The sequence below is a fragment of the Microtus ochrogaster genome, chromosome 10, assembly GCF_000317375.1.
Source record: "Microtus ochrogaster isolate Prairie Vole_2 chromosome 10, MicOch1.0, whole genome shotgun sequence".
In the NCBI taxonomy this organism is placed as follows: Eukaryota; Metazoa; Chordata; class Mammalia; order Rodentia; family Cricetidae; genus Microtus; species Microtus ochrogaster.
The window spans coordinates 57545539-57552995 of NC_022016.1; positions in this window are offsets into that span (position 1 = coordinate 57545539).

Consider the following 7457-nt stretch of genomic DNA (forward strand, 5'->3'; position numbering starts at 1 on the left):
AGAGAAAGATTTCATTGGGTCTTCTTGCAACCCTGCTAAGCCCCAGTTTGATCATGTACGTGTAGGACACCAAATTTGAAAACTCATCTTTGCTACCTTTAGGCACAAAAATCAGACAAAATCAAAGAATAGCCCTACTTGAACAAAAGACAATCAAGATTTTAAAATCTTTATTAAATGTCAGTAAGTTCATTCCTCTTCCATCTTGACTCATTTTCTGATACAGCTCTCTCTTGATCCTGTGGATTAAAAAATATGATTAATCCAAAAGAACAAAGTATCAAAATTTGTAACAATTTAACTAAGGTCTAACATCAACCAATTTTTTCCTAACCCTGCTAAAAATCAAGGAATTAGTGGAAGTTTTGTAGGAGTAGAGTTTAAACTGCAAGGTCAGGTGTGTAGTTTAAGGGTCTTCCTAACAGTTTCCATGAAGCTCTTAATAATTCTTTGCACCACACCAAGTTTGGTGACACCTTCCTTATAATCCCAGTTCTCTGGATATAGGAGGACCAAAAATTTAAATGAAAGGTCATGTTTTAATTCATAGCAAGCTCCATGACATCCCAGTACAAACAAGGATATCAAAATCTGACCACCATTTACACTTACCTACAGTCTTTCAGGCTAAACATACGAATTTCCTTCTTGGTTGGCCCATGTTGTGTGGTGTCTTGAGAACAAACATCTTATTCCACCTATAAAACAAGATTTAAATTACATCCCATAAGCCTTTGTATTTTGTACTGGTATTAACAAAAAGTAATTCTTGGGGGCAAAGACTGAACACTTTCTCTTTTCAAATTTTTTATGTGTATATATAGTGTTCTGTAAGGCTGTCTAAATGCCAGAAAAAGGCACCACAACTCAACACAGATGGTTGTGAGCTTCCATGTGTTTGTAGGGAACTGAACCTCAGGAAGAATCCAGTCACCTCCCCAGCCGCTGAACAACTGTTCATTATAAATACAATAAACAACACACAATATAGATGTACAGCATAGATACATGTGGCAAAGACCAAGGCAGCTCTGAACCCTGCAAATACTGTGTGAAAGCACAGCTTTATTTCCTCTCTGAATTCAAGCTTGCTTTGTAACTGGTGATGTTTGTTTTAAGCATGCAGCATTTTGAGGTTCTGCGAAGAATTTTAAAAATTGTCCTTTTTTGTGGCTTTTGAGACAGGGTTGGTTTCTCTGGGAAGCCCTGGCTGTACTGGAACTAGCTCTGTAGTAGAGGATGGCCTTGAACTCAGAAATCTAGGTACCTCACCTCTTCCTCCCAAGTACCAGGATTAAGAGTAGGCTACTACTGCCCAACTTAAAATTGTTTTAATGTGAGTGTTCTGGGTAGTCCCATGGAGGTCCTACAAATCAAAGCCAGGTATGAGGCTGCACGCAAGGCAAGTGCTCCAAATTCCTATACTTTCACATATCTTGGTAAATTTTTGAGAATCAAAGAATTTTCAGCATCAAGGCTCTAACTCAGGTCTTAAAAGCTCACATTTCTAAGGATACTTACTTCAAGTAAAGACTCCAAAATCAGCCAACATCAATCATTCTCACCTAAAGAATAATAAGAAAATGTTAATATGGAAGACAAGGGTATAAGATAAAGGCTTGAAAAATGCTAGTTAACTTCCAAACTTAAAAGAGCAAAATTCCAGAGATTAAAGACTGGAATAAGTTGTAGCACTTTAAAAAAAAAAAAAGGAAGAAACTTTATGGGGGGAATCTAAAATTATTCTTTCTGTAAGTACTAAGTAGATGACAGAATTAGGATGAAGACTATCTTCTTTAAAATGCAAAAGCCTCATTTCTGTTTCCACCAGTCTGAGCACAATGAAGTTTGACTGCAACCCAAAATATACTATCCCTTATGTGAAGGTGTGTGACAACGTCTACCTTACTAAGTGAGCCATGAGCTCTACAGCACACCCTGCTTCCCCAGTCAATTTGCTATGGCTTTCATCCCTAGGTAGAATAACCTCCAAGAGTGCTTTGGCCCCTTTCCCACAGCACACAACACTGCACTGCAGTTCTTTACCCTGCAACCCTATGCATTTGCCTCAATCTTTGTCCTCCAAGTCCTCACTGTGTTTTAAAGTTAGGGCAAGGAAGCTATGCCTTACTGGAACAGCAAGGAAAGTTTTTCTCAGGGAGAAGTCAATGGCCTGGCACGGTACACAAGAAACAGAAAGCTCAGCCTTAAATTCAAGTTCCAGGTTTTTCTTCCTGCCTGTATCATTACTGCTACAGGTATATGGGATAGTTCTGTTGCACATGGACCCTCCATAAGGGATACTATATCGTTTTGCATTCTTTCCCCATTCTCCAATTATCCCTATTCTATGTCCAGGCCCTTTTCATCTTCAATTTTTTCTCCAGCACTGGTGTTCAAAACACTATTTTTATGGTTGGTTATCAATAGCTGTTGAGATTTCCACATTTGCATCTAAAAAATTGCCAATCATTATCTAGCAGCAATGACAGATGATAAAGGAGCAGTTAAATCCTCTGGATTCTCTCCCTAGTAGGGAGCCATTTGAGAACTGCACTAGCTAGACAGCACTAAACATTATCAGCTAAAGCCAAAACCAAGAAAAGGCCCAGAACAAACACCCCAGAGCTCTAAAACCTATCCAAAATCATTAACACAAAGGCAGCAGTAAATGCAGGACTGTGGATCATGTCACTGCAGCTGACAATGATTAACAATAGGAGACATGCACCCCCATTAAAGTCCAAAACTAATCACACGCATCTCTTCATTAGGGCGAGTGAGAGTATGCATTGCTGGTAGGCTGCAAGCAGCCTTTTATCAAGAGCACCCATTGTATCTCTTTCATCTTTCAGAAAGCACCGGGATCTGCTCCAAGGGCCTAACAGTACGATAATACATTCTGGCATCACACCTCTGAACCTAGGTTTTCATTTAAAAAAAAAAGTATTTATTTTGGTTGCAACAAGGTTATGAAATACAATGCAAGCACCTCAGTATATAGTATTACTGAAACCCATTTAATTCCCAGTCTTTTTTTTTTGAGTGGTTCAAACCCCAATATGCTGTAAGATTCACAATTTACACCTGCATACAAATTAAACTAGCAGGAATCTACTTAAGTTAATGGTTTCTCATTCTGAAGTACAAAAGCTAATCCTAAAAAAACCGACCAATGGGGGGAAAAAAGCACCCACCCCAAATTCCCTAAGTCCATATTGTATCAAGTATATTCTCTACAAGTTGTTACTGTTCAGAATAAACCTGAGCTCTTGTTAACATTGAAAATCGCAAACTGAGCCACGGTAGCAAGCTTGTGCTACCGATTTAACAGACTATGACACTGCAATACCCCCATCAGGGTTCCAGACAGGAGAGTGATACTCAAGTCACACTGTAGGTTTGTCTATAAGGAACTAAGTCACCATTGTTGTCATCTATCAGCATTCACAAGTTGTTTGCTTGGAGTAAATACAAATCTGCCCCACCATCTGACTTGCCTGACCAAAAGCAAGCCATTTTTCTTGGTACAGTGAAAGAAAATTCTCACAGTCCTGATGTTTTCAGCGGCACGTATGCAAAAGGAACCAAATTTCCAGTTATAGAGTAGGAAGCATTATGAGTGGAAGCTGTTTTCTCATGCATGCTACCTACTAAACACCAAGGTTTAAACTGATTAGGGTCTAGAACAACAGTGGATAGAAAGCTCAAGTCCTAAGCAACAAAGGAAAATGCTTTGAAGACTTATGTATTCCTGGGATTATTATTAAACATTTTGGATTGTAATCAATCACATCCCTAAAACTAGGGCACGAAGTTCAAAGAGCTACTCTGAACAATGCACTCACTCTACAGAATACGACGAAGTCTTATTGTGGGGAGCAATTCCCAATGTTTTCAACTGTAGGAAAGCCAGAGTTTCACACTACTTTCCCCCAAGTTTAGAGTATAAACATACTTAGACAAGCCACATAACTTGAACTGCTCATAAGATTCCCATCTAAGCCCATGTTAGTAAAAGTGTTCCTATGAAGCCCATATCTGGAAAAAATTGATCACATTACAAAAAGAAACAAAAAATAAAATCCAGAAAAAAACCCCACCCCGACCCTGTGTCATTTAGTCTTATTCAACTTGCAAAACAAATTACCAAGATTGTATCATAGAATTAGACACTGCTGACCAATGGGAGACCAAGTTTTGCTACTAAGGAGACTAATTGTCACATACTACAAGTCTTCTCCAAGGTGCTATGAGCACCCCAGGTCAAGTATGGTTTGTTTCCCTCCCCCACCACCAGATGTGTTCCATTTTATCTTCAGTTACAATGTAACTAAACAAATACACAAAACTTCAAGACACACCAGATTCAAGTTTGCATTTTTTTTCTGAGATCTCAAACAACACTGAATTCTTCCTAACAAATTACAGATCTAAGCCCACACCGATTTTGAATTAACCTAGCTTATCATACAAGTATCAGGTGCTGCACTGTAATTTCACTGTCAGAAGTGTGATGTCAGAATGCCCACTGAATAAAAGCACATAGCAAGTCACCAAGTTAGATTATATTGCTTGTTACCTACCTGTATGCAGTCGGCAATGAGAATCTTGGAGCAAGCAGGAATACTACATCCGGGTCCTAATGTCCATTGCCATTTGCGGTACTACGTTCCTCACAGTTACGCACTGCAGAAATGCTGGCTAAACGCAGTTATGTAGCAGGCCACTACTTTAATAGTGCACAATTGCAGTCCAAGAACACCACAAAACATTCCACCACAACTTTGTGGCTTGCCCAAGCCAAATACCTAAATTTTTTATCTGCCATGCTATGCCACTTGTAAGAACTTCACAGGTTTATCACTACAGATTCCCCAGATTATCTGTTTGTATTAGTGGTACAACACACATAAAGAGTGGTGGGTTTTAATGTACTTAGGAACTTACTGTCCTAAGGACAAGAGAATATGCTCTCACCACATAATGTATGTATGTCAATGGGTCCAGCTTATAGCATGCCTATCAAATATATTACTGTCTTAGAGATTAAAACGTTTTTTTTTGGGGGGGGGGGGAGACAGGGCTTCTCTGTAGTCTTAGTTTTGCTGGAACTAGCTCTTGTAGACCAGGTTGGCCTTAAACTCATAGATCCACCTGCCTCTGCCTCCTGAATACTTGGATTAAAGGCATGCGCCACCACCTCTCTGCTGAGAATGAAACTTTTTTAAAAGGAGAAAAATTTTTCAATTGTATCCTACAAACATAATTTTGAGGAAGTTAAGGAAGAAATAGATGCAGGTGATTTCTTCCAAGAGAAAATGTCTAAAATACATCCTATTATCTCCCCCTCCCACCCTAAGTTTCTTTTTTAGCTTTTGGTTCAACTGCTCCAGTTGATTTAAATTCACTCTTAGGCTAAAACCATCACATGTAAGACTTGTTGTAAGTCTCAGTAGTTTACAAACCCTTGGTACACTGATCAAAGTCAATGTTGGTTGACACTACGCAACCTTATCTGCTAAACACTGTTTAGCAACTCTACAGCCCACAATAAAGGCTATCAAAGCCACAACCTCAGGAAATTATCCTTTACGCAGCCTTCACTCTTCAAAGGTATACTACTACCAAAAGCTTATTTTAGGGGTCTGTGCCAGCATCCCTTATAAAGAAAGGCATGTAATCTGAAAAATAAACTGAAACATTAATTTTATAGGCAGATTTTCCCATTTCCCCTCCAGCCCCCACCCACATACATTCAAATTCACCCTCTATGGGTGTCCCATGAACACCCTTTCAATTTTCTCATTATTATGGTCCCTACTATACAATTCAACTAAATGACCTCCTTTCAAATCCAGACCTTTGTTTCCATACAGAAAACCTTTATGTACCATCAATTGTTAAATTCACTTGGGCCAAAAACTTCCGAGTGCTAAAATTATGATGGAACTACCTATTTCCAAGTGTACTGGTGAAGAAAAATGAATGTATTTCTTAAGGAGATTTTCTCTCTTAATACACCATATACCTGTCAATCATAAAACCATTTGGTGGCATCCTTATAATCATCCACTAGTGTTAACTTTTAAAAATTACGGTATTTTCCTATTCATGAAGTACTCAATTATTTTCACAATAGGTCTCCTTTTGTACTCAAGCACAATACTCAACCTCAGCAGTGATTTAGAATTTCTTTTGCCAATTAGCACCAAGGATAGAGGTGAAAAGGATGAAGACATTTCATAGTGAAAGTTCTATAATGTATAGAGTTGAATGGAAATGTAACTAACAACAGAGCCAAGCCATTCAATTCCTTTACATACTGTTAGAAGATTTTCCTCGTAACATATTTACACTGGGAAGAAAATCAAGCTCCCATTATACTCAAAGACAACAGTAAACAATCTACTTTATTATTATTATCAAGTCAGAAAGTCTCTTGTTCTAATGAGAAATTCAGTGAAGTTGACAATCAACTAACATCATAGAAACACCCCCAAGCTTACAGTGGGAGGAAAGAGTATTTATAATATGTAGCCTGAGCAACTCTCTCCAAGTTTAGTACTACGTTAAAAAGAATGATATAAAAACAGGTCAGGTCAACTCCATAGTTAGAATGGTTACTGGCAGTCCTACTTCTTGTCCACTAGCTCTTAAAAGAGAACCAGTAATTTTTTTCAGACTACAGATGTTGCTCAATAGAAGTAGCACAGGAGGTGTATGTTAAAGAGTAAATAAGGCTAAACCTACCTTATGATTAACTAACCCTTAACTCTTCAGACTAAATCCCAATCTTTTAAATCACTTGAAGTAATACATGAAAGGCTTCATGTTTAACAATCTTTAATTCAAATGCAAAAGTTCAATACAAGCCAATTGTAGGGCTTGAGATTTATTGGTTTAAACAAAACAGTAGGGGAAATGCAACAAGATGATCTTTCCATTTTCAAAGCTTCGAAGGAAAGGATCATAGATAGGGCCATAAGGGATCGTTTAACCAAACCCCCTTTTCTCTCACTACCAGTAGTTTTTACCCATTCCATAATCTTAATACATGTTCCTGAATTAAGATTTACAGTTCAACTTTCTAAAATAACCATTTAAAAATGCTTAGCACCAGCTTGCTTCTTATAATGGCAAAGAAATCCTAACTACTTCAATATGCATTTCTTTTTAAAACAAGGGGGTGGAGAACACCATTTGCAGAAAGCAATACTTAGCCTCCAGATACATTTCCCAGAAATGGCATATGCCACTCAAAGGCCTAGACACGCTCATGCTTTTCAAGTGGAATACCTAGCCTAAATGTGCATAGAAGCATGAATGGCAAAGTTGAAGATCAATATTATAACTATTTTTCTATTTATTCGAAGCACAGTAAAAAAAATGGTACACTTTGGAAATTCAGTGGCACAAGGTACACTGCCATTAACTTGAGAAACATTATACAGTTT